Below are 19,864 nucleotides of genomic sequence, written 5' to 3' on the forward strand. Positions count from 1 at the left end.
GGAACTGCTTTTCCTCAGACTCAACAAATGCAAAGTTTTGGTATCTTAGAATACATGGGAAAAAAACAAAACTGAAAAAAAAAAGTCGAAAATTAGTTGAACACATGAGCAACAGGAAGTCATTTGACATTTATGAGTGTTGTCCTTTTAAGTTCCACTGTGATGGCCACCTTTACTGCTAATAGGGACACATTTTAAAATATATGCCTGAATAACAAGAAACATAGCGGGGGGAAAAGTAGAGATGATAGTTTGCATTTACATAGCATTCTACCCCTCCCATGATTTCAAAATCATTTTCTTTTTCTACCCTAAACAACGAAAGCCAAGTGAGTTATTATCCCAATTTTACTTACAATGTTATCTAAACACTAAGATTAAATTATCTTTCCAAAGTGATTGGGCCAATAAGTAATACAGCTGGGACCAGGAGTCAGGCTTTCTGAATCCCAATCCAATATCTGACATATTTGTATGTTACTGCTCTAGTAGCCAATAAATTATTCACAATGGCTTGCTTTGTGATCTGGGGTATATTTGTTAAACAGTGCTACCACCTGCTGGTAAGTTTTCCAATAATACACATTATAGTAAATTCCAAAATTGCAAATATAAATAAATAAGACAAGAAATAAAATTTATTACAACTACATTTACCCACTCCATTATCTAATTGTCATTCCTACTGTGCTTATTGTATCTGCTTAGATACCTTTATGAAGTAGCCAAATTAATCTTGCCAGATTAAGTGTCCAAACATTTATATCTCCTCTCAAGAACTTGTAATTAATTTTGTCTGCTTTCTAGAACGTATATATCTTGGAATGCATTTTACTGATTTTTAAATCAACCATTAACCCTGAAACTTGCGTGCACGTAAGAATCACCTGTTAGTGGGATACTTTTCAAATGTAGATTTCTGATTTTCTCTCCTGAACATTCTCTCACTGTGGACGTGGAGTCAGAAAAAAAAAAAGTTCTTTTTAATGAGAACCCCAAGTTTTTCTCATAATAAGGAAAGTTACAAAATTCTGACTTAAACAATTTGTCTTGGCTCTACCCTTAGCTGGCCCTATGAGTTTGATCAAAGAACTCTTCCAAAATTCAGTTCTTTGTGAGAAAAATGCATGTGTTGTAGCAGAATCCAATCACTATATATTGTCTAAGAAATCTCCATTCTGGGCATACTCCTTCCAAATAAAAAACATTTTTTGAATATCCATAAAATTAATCTATAGAAGACAAATACATTTATGATAACTGAATTTTCACAGATGAGATAATTGGAAAAAAACTGTTTTATTGACTCAGCAATGTTGCACTTTCAATCTAGTATCCCTATATGGTGAAAGAGTTACTAAACAAAATTAAAATAAAGGGAAAAACAATTGCCAACATCAGTGATTTGGGAACATAAGAATTAAGGCATCTTCACACTACATGTTTTCTCATAATCCTTTATCCACTCTGAGTCTAATTGAACAATGTCAGAGCAGAAAGATAACAACCACTAGAAACTGTAAGATATTCCTGGCTATAATTCCAATAGTTAACAGCCTCCAGATGCTGAAATCCAGTGTCCCACAGTTATAAGAAGAAAAACCAGTAGAAGATTAGCCTTACTTGGGAGAGTGTTGGGTGTGTAAATGAGTTATGTTAGAAGGGAATGGCGTCTGACTCAGAACAGGCTGACCTGAGGAAAAAGATGAAGCAATTAAGGTGTCTTGCTGACCTATTCTCTATCCCATCTTTAACTTGTAAAGCCAATGCTGGCAACATAAAAGATCCTTCTGGTGAGTGAAACCATCTGCAACTCAGTAAAAATAAAGGACGAGAATACACAAACTCTGTGAATTCTACTTCCCACTCCTTTGTCCTCAGACTCACCAGCACTTAATAGCACATGGAGAGCTAAGCCTTCCTTGTGGGAAATAGGCAGGACCCTCGGGAACAGACTGCTGAGGTCTGAGGCAGTTAGTCTGGAATTGACTATGCCACTTAGTGCTGAAAATTTTTTTGTTTCATAGATATGCCTTCATATGGTCATTAAAAACGCTCTTCATCTCTTTATAAGGCTAGACATCTCTGGCCACTGTTGTACAATTGTAAAGATGTCTTTTAGTCTAACTAGATTTTACCTATGAGAGAATGTAAGCTACGATAAAATAGCAAAGCTGAAACTGATAGTTTCGCAGGGCAGGTAAACTGATTATTTTTTCCAGTTGACTGAAGGACTCCACTGAACTGCTCTAAGTAAAGTGGCAATAAGTACAATATATTTTGAAACCAGGCTGTGTTCACTTGCAACATCAAACTGCTTCCATATCTGGGTGGGAGCAGTGCCCTGGGATTCCTGGATGAGAGTAGTTCCCTGGGTGTGCATCACATCAAACTCAAGGGAGTTAATTTAATTATTTGGTCCAAAGTATTACAATGCAAGAAAAAAAATCTCTCCATTTGTACAAAGGAGGGAAAAGTATCTTTTTTCATTTCTCTGCTGATTATATGACAGGTATCTGAATTCGGAGATGTTACATAGATATTTCTAATTGAGTGAAGAAAATAACATCTGATTATATAATGCCTATTTTTAAATCGTTCCACAGATCTGCTCTCTCCCCTTGAGTAGCATTAAATTTGACCAAGCCAGATACCTAGGAATCTGTCTCTACTGTTCTTGCTCTCACTTCCAAAGTTCTCTAAGATTCTAAGTTTTACTTCCAAGTATATTTGAATCTCCTCAGTTTTCTCCATGCCCAGTGCAATCTAGTAGCTGAAATCTCTGTCGTATCTAACCAAGTTTACTAAAATAGCCAGCTAATTTTTTTCCTGCCTCCAATCTTGCCCCTCTCCAGTTAATCTTCTATTCTAAAACCACAGCATTCTTTCTAGAATGGTAGATACATGTTTATAATTTTTTCTGCTCTAATTGAAATCCTTAAAGTCCTTGCTATCTTCCTTAGGAGTTTGCTATTCAAAGTGTGGTCCATGGACAGGCAGTGGCAGCCTCATCTAGGAGCTTATTAGAAATGCAGAATATGGGTGGAGTGGAGGGGATGGGGGAGAAGCCGTAGGTTTTCGTCCTGCAGGAGTGAACTAGAAAATGAACTACTATTCAAAAAGCAGTGCACAATATTGTAGGCAGCAACCCCAGACCCTGTTAAATGCAGGCTATGGCCCATCCTTTCCTGGGTCTGTGGTACCAGAATCCCATCTATGATCATCTCCATGTTACTGGGGCAGGCTTAATGAATTTAAATCTGTGTTCTATATTTATTTGCACTCAGAAAGTATTCTGCCTTTCTAGTGCCACAATCTCCATTTCCTACCACACCTAACCATATTCCCAGTGTCTTATCATATAGCACAGTTCCAGCACTAAAATGGCTTTGGAGAAAGAAAGAAAATCAAAAAGACTCAATCTGATTTTAGGCAGGCTGAAAACACATGTGAAAAACAAAACATCCCTGCAGAAGTCAATAGCCATAAGATAGCTGGTATGGCCAGTTTCCTCACTACTGCTATTTACACAGAAGCTGACAACATTCCTGACAAAAGAGATAGGCTTTATTTTATGTTACTCATAAGAGGAGATGACATGCTAAGAGCCCTTCTAATAACCCTTCATATCGAAACACACCTTTCAGAAGCGATGCACCTCTGAGAAGGAGAAAGTGTGAATAAAAGAATAGATTCCCCTACAGTAAAATTATGGGACTTTTCAGGAAAACATCAATTTGTATGATGTGGCCTACGGTAAAGGGCTGCAAGGGAAAGTGGCACAGCACAAACCCTCAGGAGAGTTTCAGAGCACACCTTTGCTTTCACAGAGTTACTGTGAAAGCAAGGGTATGCTCTAAAACCCTTCGGAGGTTGAAGATAACATTATAAATAAATATGAGCAAAGAGATACTATGGTTTAAGGCAGCATCTTAAAGTTGAAGAAGACAAAGAGATCTTGAAGTCAGGTGCTGGCATAGAAATGAACATGGTTAAAGAAAAAAAAATAGATATAAGGGTGCCCCCAAAATCCTCTCAATAAAGCCAGGGATGAGGTTCAGTTGGTAAAAAGCCCAAAAGAGCATGAAGTTAAAAGTGTGCAAGTCTATGAATGTCAAGCAGTTCCAGCAGGAGAGGCAACTTCCCTTCAGCATGGAAGTAACCTGATCCTACTATCCAATGCCCAGAATCACCTCAGTGATGGGAAAAAGCCAGGCTCCCCAGAGAAACCCTGTCCCTCACCAACCCAGCTGGCCCAGTCCGATAAAGTTGACTTTATTGGACTCAAGTGATTGAATGTGATATGAGCTGGACTGAGAAGCCACATCTAATAGAGCCTTGTGTTTATGCAAATCTGAAAAGGGTGATGAAGATGAGGAACTCTGTGAAAATGAGGAGCCCCATGTAGTTGAAATGTGCCATGTGGATAAAGAGTGTGATGCACATTAAAAGCATGACATAGATAATAAAGAAATAATGGCAAATGGTGTTATCTGCCCTGAGAACATCTGTCCCTTGCCTTCCCAGCTGGCTCAGGCCAATAAAGTTGTAAAAGTGATCCAATGTGATATGAGTTCCTCTGAGAAGGACCATCTCATAATAGCATCTCAGAGATCACCGTGGTTGAAGAAGATTCAATGCTAGACAGCCCTGTAACTGGGCAGACACAGAATAGTAAAAAGGGCTCAGTTCAAAAGGCAATCGAGTGGGAAACACAGTATAGAGGAAGAAGAAATGATCATGAAAGAAGAAATTGAGGAAGCCAAGGATGAGAATTTCATAAACTTTACAAAGATTTAAAAGACTGTGAAAAGCAAGAAGCTGGAAGCTTTTGTCATCTCCCCAATTCAAAAGACAATATATGGGTTGAAAAGTCCTGCACTGAACATGTTGTTTCCGGAGGATTTAGAAGACTGTGATGTGGAAAGGAATGCTGAAGATGACAGAGTATGCCATTTTGAAGAAGTTAATGCACAGAGTTCTGTGATTCTTCACAAGGGTAGTCTTTATCAAGAGACTGGCAGGGTGATAAACTAACGTGTCCCAAGAACTCTCTCCCTCCCTGATACATCATCAGGCATGCCAGAAAGAAGAGCAAGTTGAATAATAGTGCATATGAGAGTGTCTGTATGGTTTAAGAGATGAACCAGCGAAGAACTGCTGTGAAGTCACTCATGTCAGCCTCCAGAAGGAACTCACCATGGCCAAGCAGGAGGGCTTGCAGTCTGAGACAGTCTCTCCCAAATCACTGCAATGTAATTGTGAGAGGTCTAAAAGTAAGGTGCCTGGAAAGCTAATAAATAAGCAAAGATTTGGCCTAGACACTGAGGAAATTTAAGAAATACCCAGTAGATAGACAGGAGACAAATTGCTGAGTTCCACCTACAAGGAAGACTTGATTCATGCATATGTCATGATGGGAAAGAAGATTTTTCATTTGAGCTAACAAAACTCTGGTATATACCAACAAACAAGTTAGGAAATAGGACATGTAAAACCTCCTGAACTAGAAGTTTTAAAACAGCAAACAGAAAAAAAAAAAAAAAAGCAGAATATTAAGCTTCATTCCAAACCTCCTGAATTATAATCTAATCTGCATTGTAAAAATATTCCTAGTGAGTTTGAATGCACACTAAAAAAGTCGAAGAACCACTACGTTAGGGTAAAATCCAAATTCCCAATTCCCTTACATGGCTGACAAAGCCCTTCACAAACTAGCCCCCACTTACCTTTCCTGTTGCCTCTCTTAGCAACTCTCATCTATCCAACTTACCATGATGCTTCCTTCCATTTAGGTTTTCAAATGTTTATTTCTTTTCCTGAACACTGTCCCCCAAGCCACCGCCCCAACTTCTTCCTTGCTAATCCCTACTCATTCTCTATTCTCTGAAGAAATTCCGCTGGTAGATTGAGATAAGTGTTTCAACTAGGTACTTCAATGACACCCTAATCTATTATACAACTTCTCATGCTATTGTAATTGTCTATACCTTCCAAAAGACTAAGTATTCTAGAAATAGCAGTTTTGTCTGTTGTTGCATATACAACACAAAAGAAATCACACGTATTAAGTACACAATAAATATATAATGAATAAGGGGGAAAAATACCCAATTACCTAGTTAATTTTTTTTTTCCTGTCACTATGCAGGAAGTTTTGTATTTTTTCAACTTCCAAGAAACCTAGTTTTGGAAACCCAGGCTGAGTGTAGTGAAAAGATGTATTCAGACAGTTGCTTGAACAGTTAGGGAGGAGGAAGCAATCTAAAACGCAATGTCTCAGAAGGAAAATAAATGCAACTGAACAGGAAATTGCTAATCTAAAGGTGACAGTCAATAGGGAAGACACTGAGTAAATAAGGTGGGAGCAAGATGCTTTGAAGTGGAGAAAAATGTGGAAAAATGACTAAAAAAGTCACTTCTAGAAGGAAATCTGCAACCTTAGGAATTGAGAGTTCAAGAAGGAGTAAATACAGCACCCAACTGTTCGGAATATTATGCTTTTTTGTTCCCTTTCAAGGACATTTCTTCCTCCTCTCTCCTTTGTTTCTTTCGTCTATAAATAATTCTTACTTAGAAAGGGTTTCACACTCCAAGTGATGAGATTTGCATTTTTAAAATGCTGTTCTACTCGATACAGCTGCTATATGGAGAATGAAATAGATGTCCAGAGCAGAGACGAGGAGGCCAACGTGACAGTAAACCAAAAAGCAATTGTAAAAGCCTGGACGGAGATAGTTGTAGTGCAGGCAGAGAGGATGGAATGCATTTGAGTGATATTAGAGAGGCAAAGTTGATGAAATGAATAATGAACTAAAATGTAACCTTCCTGGCTATTTTTTAATATTTTAATATCTGATTATATTCAACATATTGCTAAGAAAACTGCAAGTGGTTAACTTCAATATAATTACGTGAATAATACAAAGAAAGTAGTGTTTGTGCTGCATCACTATTCACCTTGAGATTTAACCACGAAATTACTTTCTAAAAATTAAATCCCTGATATGTACTACTTTGACTATAAATAAGAAGAATCTAACCTAAATATCTTATGGCTGGATTTCATCTTCTAAATCAGTTTTCCTATCTTTTATTATTATGATAAAGTAATAGTGAATTTGATTTAGGACTCTAAGCTCCATCTTGGAGATTCTTTAGAGAAATCTTAAGTCTCTTGTATATTTCAGAAAAAAATAAATGTCCTAGCCTAACTTCAAAGGCATTCTAGAAATAAAAGGAGGTTCTGTCCAGGAAAATAAGTCCCAATAAACTAAGGCATAACCATCCTGTACCCTTTATTTCCTTGGGAGGGACAGCATTAGGAGATATACCTAATGCTAAACGACGAGTTAATGGGTGCAGCAAAACAACATGGCACATGGATACATATGTAAGAAACCTGCACACTGTGCACATGTACCCTAAAACTTAAAGTATAATGATAATAATTTAAAAAACCATCCTGTATAGGCTATTGTTCTACTAGGTACGACCAAGGTCTGGTTAACTCAAAACTACTTATTACTTAGGAGAGTAGCAAAGTTTTAGAGTCCACATCATTTTGCTTTAGTGTTTTATACTGCTAAGAAAAAGTGTTAAAAATATGTGTACTTACAAGCACAGCCAACACTATAATCTACTATCTTTAATATTTAAAGAAATAAATAATATATAAGAAGTAGGAAAGATATAATTTCCAAATAAAACAGATTCCTTTAAGTTAAATAAATTTAGCTTAAACACACACATACACAGTAACACAAACCTCACTGCAGGAGGAAATTCTGCTTCTAGCTGTGATTATGTAACTAGTACCAGACTAGCCTTTCACCTATAAATAATGATGAAAGTGGAAAACATATGTGAGATGACTGTTCTGAGGCATAAAACCGTTATGGCTGGATGACAGATAGTGCTTAGATAACTGGTAGCTCAAGACTACAATCTTTGACGGAAAAGAAACTCATGAGGTAAGCCCTGCCATCATGCTGGCTCTGTCTGAAGAAAATTTTCTAACTGCAATGCAATAAACTAGAATCCAAAGTTTGGGCTTTCTGGTTCAGAGGTAGTTCTGCTGAATTGAAGAGGCAAACATCAGAGTTCCGAGAAGCACAGAAGGCAGAATACGTAAAACACAGCCATCTGTGTAGAGGTCGAATTCTTGGTCAAGGATGTACTATGCACATGCAGAGCAACACTACAAAAGGCTGACCAGAGAGTAGCTTCCACAGGGTAGAAAATGTAACAGAGATACTAGAGGTCAAGAAATTCTAGGAACCTCTAGAAGTATGGCTCAGCAGTAGAAAGACCTTAGGCACACCTCCTTAACACGTTAATATTATACACATTCAGCTCCGACCAAAAGTCAATTTTGGGAGTAAGGACCAAGCCCTAGATTAAGGCCTATATTAATTTACCCTAAAACAGATGGAAGCCAAGTTCTAAAATACCTGCAAAGAAGATACAGTAGGGGAGAGGGAAAGATGGCCCACTAGACACAGCCAGGTGGGATAGCTGCCACCCAGGGGCCGAGATGACTGGCACACTCCAAAAGGTGTCCAGAGGGAATACACAGAAGCTGCGAATCCTACACAGGGCTACCACACACCAGGACTCATTCCTGGCCCCCAAAAGCTTCAGGGGAATACGTGAGTTTAACTGGCAAGGAATAACCCACTCTTGCCACAGGCCTCTGGAATCCTGGCAAGAGGCCTTGACCACCATGAACACTCAAGTTGACAGGGAGAGCTGCTTAGAGAAGTGGTAGGGGCAGTAAACCAGCTGATGTGAAGCCCAGAGGGTTTGGTGCAGGAGCGTCTGTAGTGAAGCACAGACAGGGACGCCCATCCCCCTAGGCTGAACTTGCTCCCATAGGAGACGTTAGCCCTAGAAGAACTGTCAGACCTGAACTCTGCAGGTCAGTCTCGCACATCAGATGGGGCTGGCCTGACCTGAGTACCCCCTATCCTCCTGGTCTCTCCCGGGGCCCTAGCCTGGCTGTGCCTGCTTGCAGGGCAGCCTTGAGTGCCATAGGGGCCCATATCATAGTTCCTGCACTGGCAGACTGTGACTGGCAGAGAGCTCCATTGGGGCAGCCCCCTTGGCCAGGCATCAGCCTGCCTGCTCCCTCCCCACACTGCAGCTTCCCCCAGGCCTGCAGCAACTCCCTACATTGCTTTGCCATAATGTGTCTCCACACTGGTTTTGCCTTCCTTGCCCCACCAGCACACGGATGTACATGCACCCTGCCCTGCCACTGCTGCAGCAGGAGTGCAGTCCACTCGCCACACCATGCCCATGCCAACCACCATTGCAGTCAGAGCCTTGGTGGACACAAAGCCAGCAGCCCTGCCCCTGCTAGTGCCCCGCCCTTGTGCTAACACTGCTTCTGGAGTGAAACTAGACAAAAAGGACAGCAGCCCCTCCTCTGCCCTGAGCAACCACCTCTGCCTGCAGCGCACAAATAATACAACCAGTCTAGCACCTGCCAGTGCCCCATCCCCATGCCAACATCATCCACCAGTGCAACTGCACACACAGTCACCAGCAGAAGCCCCACAACCCCAGCTGTGCTGCCTGCCTTATTGTGATGAATGCCTGCTTGGAGGCAGGCAACCAAACACCCTCCAGAACCCTGTCACAGCCAACAAGTATGCACCTCCATGTGCTGCAACTGGCACATGCAAACAAAGATGGATCCTGCTGTCACTACACTATATAATGCTTGGCTGACACCAGCTATTAGAGTGTAGTAAGAAGTAGTCTGAGAGCACCCTGGCCCACCCAGCCCAGTGGATTCCTAACCCCAAGAAACCAGAGAACAAAGTTGGGGCACAAGTCCAGAGTTAGGGCACACAGTCCAGGAGTTGGGAACCAAGACTTGACCTCCTAAAATCTTTCAGAAATGAAGGCAGTTGGCTGAATCTGCCTTATACCTTAAAGTTTGATTGGAGAACAGGGCACTAAATATGATAAAAGAAAAAAATCCAAAGGTCAGCAACTTCTAAGACTGAAGGAACATCAGCCTACAAAGATGTAAAAGAACAAGCACGAGAATCCTAACAACTCAAAAAGCCAGACTACCTTCTTTACGCCAAACGATTGCATCACATCTCCAGCAAGGGTTCTGAACCAGGCTGAGATGGTTGAAATGACAGAAATAGATTTCAGAATATGGATAGGAATGAAGATCATTGAGATGGAGTACATTGAAACCCAATTCAATGAAGCTAAGAATCACAGTAAAACAATGCAGGAGCTGACAGACAAAATAGCCAGTATAAAAAAATGTTAACCAATCTAATAGAGCTGAAAAACACACTATAAGAATTTCATAATGCAATCACAGGTATTAATAGCAGAATAGACTAAGCTGAGGAAAGAATCTCAGAGCTTGAAGGCTTTCTGAAATCAGACAAGAATAGAGAAAAAGTGATGAAAACAAATGAACAAAACCTCTGAGAAATGTAGAATTATGTAAAGAGACCAATTCTATGACACATTAGTATCCCTGAAAGACAGTGTAAGCAATTTGGGTAACATATTTCAGGATATAATCCATGAGAACGTCCCCAGCCTAGCTAGAGAGGCCAACATTCAAATTCAGGAAATGCAGAGAACCCAAGTAAGATACTTCACAAGAAGATCACCCCCAAGACACATAATCAGATTCTTCAAGGCCAAAATAAAAGAAAAAATGTTAAGCCGGGTGCAGTGGCTCATGCCTGTAATCCCTGCACTTTGAGAGGCCTAGGCAGGTGGATCATTTGAGGCCAGGAGTTCAAGACCAGTCTGGCCAACATGGGGAAATCCCATCTCTACTAAAAATACAAAAATTACCCAGGTGTGGTAGCATGCACCTGTAATCCCAGCTACTGAGGAGGCTGAGGCATACGAATTGCCTGAACCCAGGGGCAAAAGTTGCAGTGACCCAAGATCATGCCATTGCACCATGGCCTGTGCAACAGAGTGAGACTCCATCTCAAAAATAAATAAATTAATAAAATTGAAGGCCACTGGACAGAAAGGAAAGGTCAGGTCATCCGCAAAAGAAAGCCTATCAGACCAACTGATTTAAAGCAGACCTCTCAGCAGAAACCCTACAAGCCAGAAGAGATTGGGAGTCAATATTCAACATTCTTAAGTTCCAACCTAGAATTTCATATCTAGCCAAACTAAGCTTCATAAGTGAAAGGGAAGTAAGACTCTTTTCAGACAAGCAAATGCTGACGGAAAGCATTACCACCAGATCTGCCTTGCAAGTGCTTCAGAAAGCAGCACTAAATATGGGGAAAAAAAGACTGCCAGCAGCCACTACAAAAACACACTGAAGTACATAGACCAGTGACAGTATAAAGTAGCCACATAAACAAGTCTGCCTAATAACCAGCTAACACTGTGATGACAGGAAACTGTTAGCATTCAATATTAACCTTGAATGTAAACAGGCTAAATGCCCCCAATTAAAAGGCACAGAGTGGCAACATGGATAAAGAACCAAGACCCATAGGTAGGCTGTCTTCAAGAGACCCATCTCGCATGCAATGACACACATAGGCTCAAAATAAAGCAATGGAGAAAAATCTACCAAACAAACAGAAAACAGAAAAAAGCAAGGACGGCAATCCTAATTTTAGACAAACAGTCTTCAAACCAACAAAGATAAAAGACAAAGAAGGGCATTACATAATGGTAAAAGGTTCAATTCAACAAGAAGACCTAACTATCCTAAATATATATGCAGCCAACACAGGAGCACTCAGATTCATAAAACAAGGTTTGGAAACCTTCAAAGAGACTCAGACTTCCACATAATAATAGTGGGAGACTTCAACACCTCACTGAGAGTATTAAGCAGGTCAACAAGGGAGAAAGTTAACAAAGATATTCAGGATCTGAACTCATCAATGGATCAAATGGACCTGATAGGCATCTGCAGAACTCTCCACCTAAAAGCAACAGAATATACATTCTCCTCATTGTCACATGGAACTTACTCTAAAAATCAATCACATTATCAAGCATAAAACACTCTTCAGCAAATGCAAAAAACTGAAATCATAAAAAAATCACTTTTTTCGACCACAGCACAATCACATTAGAAATCAAGACTAACATTTGCCCAAAATCATACAGTTGCATGGAAATTGAATAAAATTCTCCTAAATGATATTTAGGTAAATAATGAAATTAAGGCAGAAATCAAGAGAAGTTATTTGAACCTAATGAGAACAAAGATACAACATACCACACTCTCTGGGACAGAGCTAAGGCAATGTTAAAAGGGAAATTTATAGCACTAAATGCTCACACCAAAAAGGTAGAAAGATATCAATTTAACAACCTAACACCACAACTAAAAGAACTAGAGAACCAAGAGTAAACCAACTCCAAAGCCAGCAGAAGACAAGAAATAACCTAAATTGGAGTTGAACTGAAGGAGACTGAGACACAAAAGCCCATTCAAAAGAAAAACAAATTCAAGCATTATTTGAAAAAATTAATAGTTTGCTAGCTAGATTAATAAATAAGAAGAGAAAGAAGATCCAAGTAAACACAATTAGAATCAACAAAGGGGATATTAGCACTGACCCCACAGAAATACAAATAATTATTGGAATATTATAAACACCTCTATGCACATGAAGTAGAAAATCTAACAAAAAAGGGATAAATTCCTGGACACATACATTCTCCCAAGACTAAGCCAGGAAGAAATGGAATCTTTGAAAAGATCAATAACAAGCTCTGAAATTGAATCAGTAACAAATATCCTACCAACCAACAGCCAAAAAAAAAAAAAAAAAAAAAGCCCAGTGCTCAATGGATTCACAGCCAAATTCTACCAAATGTACAAGGCACTGGTACCATTCCTACTGAAACTCTTAACCCCAAAATTGAAGAGGGAGTCCTCCCTTACTCATTCTATGAGGCCAGCATCATCCCGATACCAAAACCTGGTAAAGATACCAAAAAAAAACTTCAGGCTAATATCGTTGATGAACATCAATACAAAAATCCTCAGCAAAATACTGGCAAATCAAATCAAATCAAACATCATATCAAAAAGCTTATCTACCATGATTAAGTAGGCTTTATCCCTGAGGTGCAATATTGGTCCAATGTATGTATATCAATACACGAGTCTTCACATAAACAGAACTAAAGATGAAAGCCACATGATCATCTCAATAGATGCGGAAAAGGCTTTCAACAGGGAGGTGGAGCCAAGATGGCCGAATAGGAACAGCTCCAATCTATAGCTCCCAGCGTGAGCGACGCAGAAGATGGGTGATTTCTGTATTTCCAACTGAGGTACTGGGTTCATCTCACTGGGGAGTGTCAGACAGTGGATGCAGGACAGTGGGTGCTGTGCACTCTGCGTGAGCTGAAGCAGGGCGAGGCATTGCCTCACTTGGGAAGTGCAAGGGGTCAGGGACTTCCCTTTCCTAGTCAAAGAAAGGGGTGACAGATGGCATCTGGAAAATCAGGTCACTCCCACCATACTACTGTGCTTTTCCAATGGGCTTAACAAACGGCACACCAGGAGATTATATCCCACACCTGGCTTGGAGGGTCCTATGCCCACAGAGCCTTGCTCATTGCTAGCACAGCAGTCTGAGATCAAACTGCAAGGTGGCAGCGAGTCTGGGGGAGGGGCGCCCACCATTGCCCAGGCTTCAGTAGGTAAATAAAATGGCCTGGAACCTCGAACTGGGTGGAGCCCACAACAGCTCAAGGAGGCCTGCTTGCCTCTGTAGGCTCCACTTCTGGGGGCAGGGCACAGACAAACAAAAGACAGCAATAACCTCTGCAGACTTGAATGTCCCTGTCTGACAGCTTTGAAGAGAGTAGTTGTTCTCCCAGCATGCAGCTTGAGATCTGAGAACGGGCAGACTGCCTCCTCAGGTGGGTCCCTGACCCCCGAGTAGCCTAACTGGGAGGCACCCCCTATTAGGGGCGGAGTGACAACTCACATGGCCAGGTACTCCTCTGAGACAAAACTTCCAGAGGAACCATCAGGCAGCAACATTGCAGTTCACCAATATCCGCTGTTCTGCAGCCACCGCTGCTGATACCCAGGCAAACAGGGTCTGGAGTGGACCTCCAGAAAACTCCAACAGACCTGCAGCTGAGGGTCCTGACTGTTAGAAGGAAAACTAACAAACAGAAAGGACATCCACACCAAAAACCCATCTGTACATCACCATCCTCAAAGACCAAAAGTAGATAAAACCACAAAGATGGAGAAAAAACAGAGCAGAAAAACTGGAAACTCTAAAAATCAGAGCACCTCTCCTCCTCCAAAGGAACAGAGCTCCTCACCAGCAATGGAACAAAGCTGGATGGAGAATGACTTTGACGAGTTGAGAGAAGAAGGCTTCAGGAGATCAAACTACTCTGAGCTAAAGGAGGAAGTTTGAACTAATGGCAAAGAAGTTAAAAACTTTGAAAAAAAATTAGACGAATGGATAGCTAGAATAACCAATGCGGAGCTGAAAACCATGGCACGAGAACTATGTGACAAATGCAGAAGCCTCAGTAACCGATGCGATCAACTGGAAGAAAAGGGTATCAGTGATGGAAGATGAAATGAATGAAATGAAGCATGAAGAGAAGTTTAGAGAAAAAACAATAAAAAGGAATGAACAAATCCTCCAAGAAATAGGGGACTATGTGAAAAGACCAAATCTACGTTTGATTGGTGTACCTGAAAGTGACGGGGAGAATGGAACCAAGTTGGAAAACACTCTGCAGGATATTATCCAGGAGAACTTCCCCAATCTAGCAAGGCAGGCCAACATTCAAATTCAGGAAATACAGACAACGCCACAAAGATACTCTTCGAGAAGAGCAACTCCAAGACACATAATTGTCAGATTCACCGAAGTTGAAATGAGGAAAAAATGTCAAGGGCAGCCAGAGAGAAAGGTCGAGTTACCCACAAAGGGAAGCCCATCAGACTAACAGCTGAACTCTTGGCAGAAACTCTACAAGCCAGAAGAGAGTGGGGGCCAATATTCAACATTCTTAAAGAAAAGAATTTTCAACCCAGAATTTCATATCCAGCCAAACTAAGCTTCATAAGTGAAGGAGAAATAAAATCCTTCACAGACAAGCAAATGCGGAGAGATTTTGTCACCACCAGGCCTGCCCTAAAAGAGCTCCTGAAGGAAGCACTAAACATGGAAAGGAACAACTAATACCAGCGACGGCAAAAACATGCCAAATTGTAAAGACGGTCAATGCTAGGAAGAAACTGCATCAACTAACGAGCAAAATAACCAGCTAACATCATAATGACAGGATCAAATTAACATATAACAATACTAACCTTAAATGTAAATGGGCTAAATGGTCCAATTAAAAGGTACAGATTGGCAAATTGGATAAAGAGTCAACACCTATCAGTGTGCTGTATTCAGGAAACCCATCTCATGTGCAGAGACACACATAGCCTCAAAATAAAGGGTTGGAGGAAGATCTACCAACCAAATGGGAAACAAAAAAAGGCAGGGGTTGCAATCCTACTCTCTGATAAAACACACTTAAAACCAACAAAGATCAAAAGAGACAAAGAAGGCCATTACATAATGGTAAAGGGATCCATTCAACAAGAAGAACTAACTATCCTAAATATATATACACCCAATACAGGAGCACCCAGATTCATAAAGCAAGTCCTTAGTGACCTACAAAGAGACTTAGACTCCCACACAATCATAATGGGAGAATTTAACAACCTACTGTCAACATTAGACAGATCAATGAGTCAGAAAGTTAACAAAGATATCCAGGAATTAAACTCAGCTCTGCACCAAGCAGACCTAATAGACATCTACAGAACTTTCCACCCCAAATCAACAGAATACACATTCTTTGCAGCACCACACCACACCTATTCCAAAATTGACCACATAGTTGGAAGTAAAGCTCTCCTCAGCAAACATAAAAGAACGGAAATTATAACAAACTGTCTCTCAGACCACAGTGCAATCAAACTAGAACTCACGATTAAGAAATTCACTCAAAACTGCTCAACTACATGGCAACTGAACAACCTGCGGCTGAATGACTACTGGGTACATAACGACATGAAGGCAGAAATAAACATGTTCTTTGAAACCAACGAGAACAAAGACACAACATACCAGAATCTCTGGGACACATTCAAAGCAGTGTGTAGAGGGAAATTTATAACACTAAATGCCCACAAGAGAAAGCAGGAAAGATCCAAAATTGACACCCTAACATCACAATTAAAAGAACTAGAAAAGCAAGAGCAAACACATTCAAAAGCTAGCAGAAGGCTAGAAATAATTAAAATCAGAGCAGAACTGAAGGAAATACAGACACAAAAAGCCCTTCAAAAATTAATGAATCCAGGAGCTGGTTTTTTGAAAAGATCAACAAAATTGATAGACCACTAGCAAGACTAATAAAGAAGAAAAGAGAGAAGAATCAAATAGATGCAATAAAAAATGATAAAAAGGAATATCACCACCGATCCCACAGAAATACAAACTACCACCAGAGAATACTATAAACACCTCTACACAAATAAACTAGAAAACCTAGAAGAAATGGATAAATTCCTCGACACATACACTCTCCCAAGACTTAACCAGGAAGAAGTTGAATCTCTGAATAGACCAATAACAGGCTCTGAAATTGAGGCAATAATTAATAGCTTACCAACTAAAAAGAGTGCAGAATGAGATGGATTCACAGCCGAATTCTACCAGAGGTACAAGGAGGAGCTGGTACCATTCCTTCTGAAACTATTCCAATCAACAGAAAAAGGGGGATTCCTCCCTAACTCATTTTATGAGGCCAGCATCATCCTGATACCAAAGCCTGGAAGAGACACTACCAAAAAAGAGAATTTTAGACCAATATCCTTGATGAACATTGATGCAAAAATCCTCAATAAAATACTGGCAAACCGAATCCAGCAACACATCAAAAAGCTTATCCACCATGATCAAGTGAGCTTCATCCCTGGGACGCAAGGCTGGTTGAACACATGAAAATCAATAAATGTAACCCAGCATATAAACAGAACCAAAGACAAAAACCACATGATTATCTCAATAGATGCAGAAAAGGCCTTTGAAAAATTCAACAACGCTTCATGCTAAAAACTCTCGATAAATTAGGTATTGATGGGACATATCTCAAAGTAATAAGAGCTATCTATGACAAACCCAAAGCCAATATCATACTGAATGGACAAAAACTGGAAGCATTCCCTCTGAAAACTGGCACAAGACAGGGATGCCCTTTCTAACAACTCCTATTCAACATAGGGTTGGAAGTTCTGGCCAGGGCAATCAGGCAGGAGAAGGAGATAAAGGGTATTCAGTTAGGAAAAGAGGAAGTCAAACTGTCCCTGTTTGCAGATGACATGATTCCATATCTAGAAAACCCCATCCTCTCAGCCCAAAATCTCCCTAAGCTGTTAAGCAACTTCAGCAAAGTCTCAGGATACAAAATCAATGTGCAAAAATCACAAGCTTTCTTATACACTAATAACAGACAAACAGCCAAATCATGAGTGAACTCCCATTCACAATTGCTTCAAAGAGAATAAAATACCTAGGAATCCAACTTACAAGGGATGTGAAGGACCTCTTCAAGGAGAACTACAAAGCACTACTCAATGAAATAAAAGAGGATACAAACAAATGGAAGAACATTCCATGCTCATGGGTAGAAAGTATCAATATCATGAAAATGGCCATACTGCCCAAGGCAATTTATATATTCAATGCCATCCCCATCAAGCTACCAATGACTTTCTTCACAGAATTGGAAAAAAAATACTTTAAAGTTCATATGGAACCAAAAAAGAGCCCGCATCGCCAATTCAATCCTAAGCCAAAAGAACAAAGCTGGAGGCATCACGCTACCTGACTTCAAACTATACTACAAGCCTACAGTAATCAAAACAGCATGGTACTGGTACCAAAACAGAGATATAGACCAATGGAACAGAATAGAGCCCTCAGAAGTAATGCCGTGTATCTACAACTATCTGATCTTTGACAAACCTGACAAAAACAAGAAATGGGGAAACGATTCCCTATTTAATGAATGGTGTTGGGAAAACTGGCTAGCCATATGTAGAAAGCTGAAACTGGATCCCTTCCTTACACCTTATACAAAAATTAATTCACGATGGATTAAAGACTTGCATGTTAGACCTAAAACCATAAAAACCCTAGAAGAAAACCTAGGCAATATCATTCAGGACATAGGCATGGGCAAGGACTTCATGTCTAAAACACCAAAAGCAATGGTAACAAAAGCCAAAATTGACAAATGGAATCTAATTAAACTAAGGAGCTTCTGCACAGCAAAAGAAACTACCATTAGAGTGAACAGGCAACCTACAGAATGGGAGAAAATTTTTGCAACCTATTCATCTGACAAAGGGCTAATATCCAGAACCTACAATGAACTCAAACAAATTTACAAGAAAAAAAACAACTCCATCAAAAAGTGGGCGACAGATGCGAACAGACATTTTGCAAAAGAATACATTTATGCAGCCAAAAGACACATGAAAAAATGCTCATCATCACTGGCTATCAGAGAAATGCAAATCAAAACCACAATGAGATACTATCTCACACCAGTTAGAATGGCCATCATTAAAAAGTCAGGAAACAACACGTGCTGGAGAGGATGTGGAGAAATAGGAACACTTTTGCATCGTTAGTGGGACTGTAAACTAGTTCAATCATTGTGGAAGTCGGTGTGGCGATTCCTCAGTGATCTAGAACTAGAAATACCATTTGATACAGCCATCCCATTACTGGGTATATACCCAAAGGATTATAAATCATGCTACTATAAAGACACATGCACATGTATGTTTATTGCGGCATTATTCACAATAGCAAAGACTTGGAACCAACCCACATGTCCAACAATGATAGACTGGATTAAGAAAATGTGGCACATATACACCATGGAATACCAGGCAGCCATAAAAAATGATGAGTTCATGTCCTTTGTAGGGTTATGGATGAAGCTGGAAACCATCATTCTCAGCAAACTATCGCAAGGACAAAAAAGCAAACACCGCATGTTCCCACTCATAGGTGGGAATTGAACAATGAGAACACATGGACACAGGAAGGGGAACATCACACACTGGGGACTGTTGTGGGGTCGGGGGAGTGGGGAGGGATAGCATTAGGGGATACACCTAATGTTACATGACGAGTTAATGGGTGCAGCACACCAACATGGCACATGGATACATATGTAACAAACCTGCACATTGTGCACATGTACCCTAAAACTTAAAGTATAATAATAAAAAATATATATGTGTATATATTCAAATGTATATATATATTTACAGACCTACTATTCTAAATAAACAGAAAATAATTAACAAAATGACAGTAGTCAGTTTTTTCCTATGAATTTGGTGTAAATAGATTAAATTATCCAATCAGAAGAACATAAATATAAACATATGTTCATAGCTTTGAATGAATAATATTGTTAAAATATCCATACTACCCAAAGTGAACTACAGATCCAATGTAATTTCTAACAATATCCCAGTGACGTTTTTTCATAAGAGTAGAAATAATTCTAAAATTTATAAGAAACTACAAAAGACCTTAAAAAGTCAAATTAATCTTCAGCAAAAGAACAAAGCTGAAGGCATCACACTACATGTCTTAAATATATATTACAAATCTATAGTAAAGTAAGTATCATGGCATTGGAATAAAAACAGATACATAGACTAACAGAATACAGTAAACAGAGAAATCCACACATTTAAAGTCAATAAAGTTTCAAAGACACCAAAGAACATACAATGTTAACAGAATAG

This window comes from Hylobates moloch, unplaced genomic scaffold, assembly GCF_009828535.3.
Source record: "Hylobates moloch isolate HMO894 unplaced genomic scaffold, HMol_V3 SCAFFOLD_6, whole genome shotgun sequence".
NCBI classification, from domain to species: Eukaryota; Metazoa; Chordata; class Mammalia; order Primates; family Hylobatidae; genus Hylobates; species Hylobates moloch.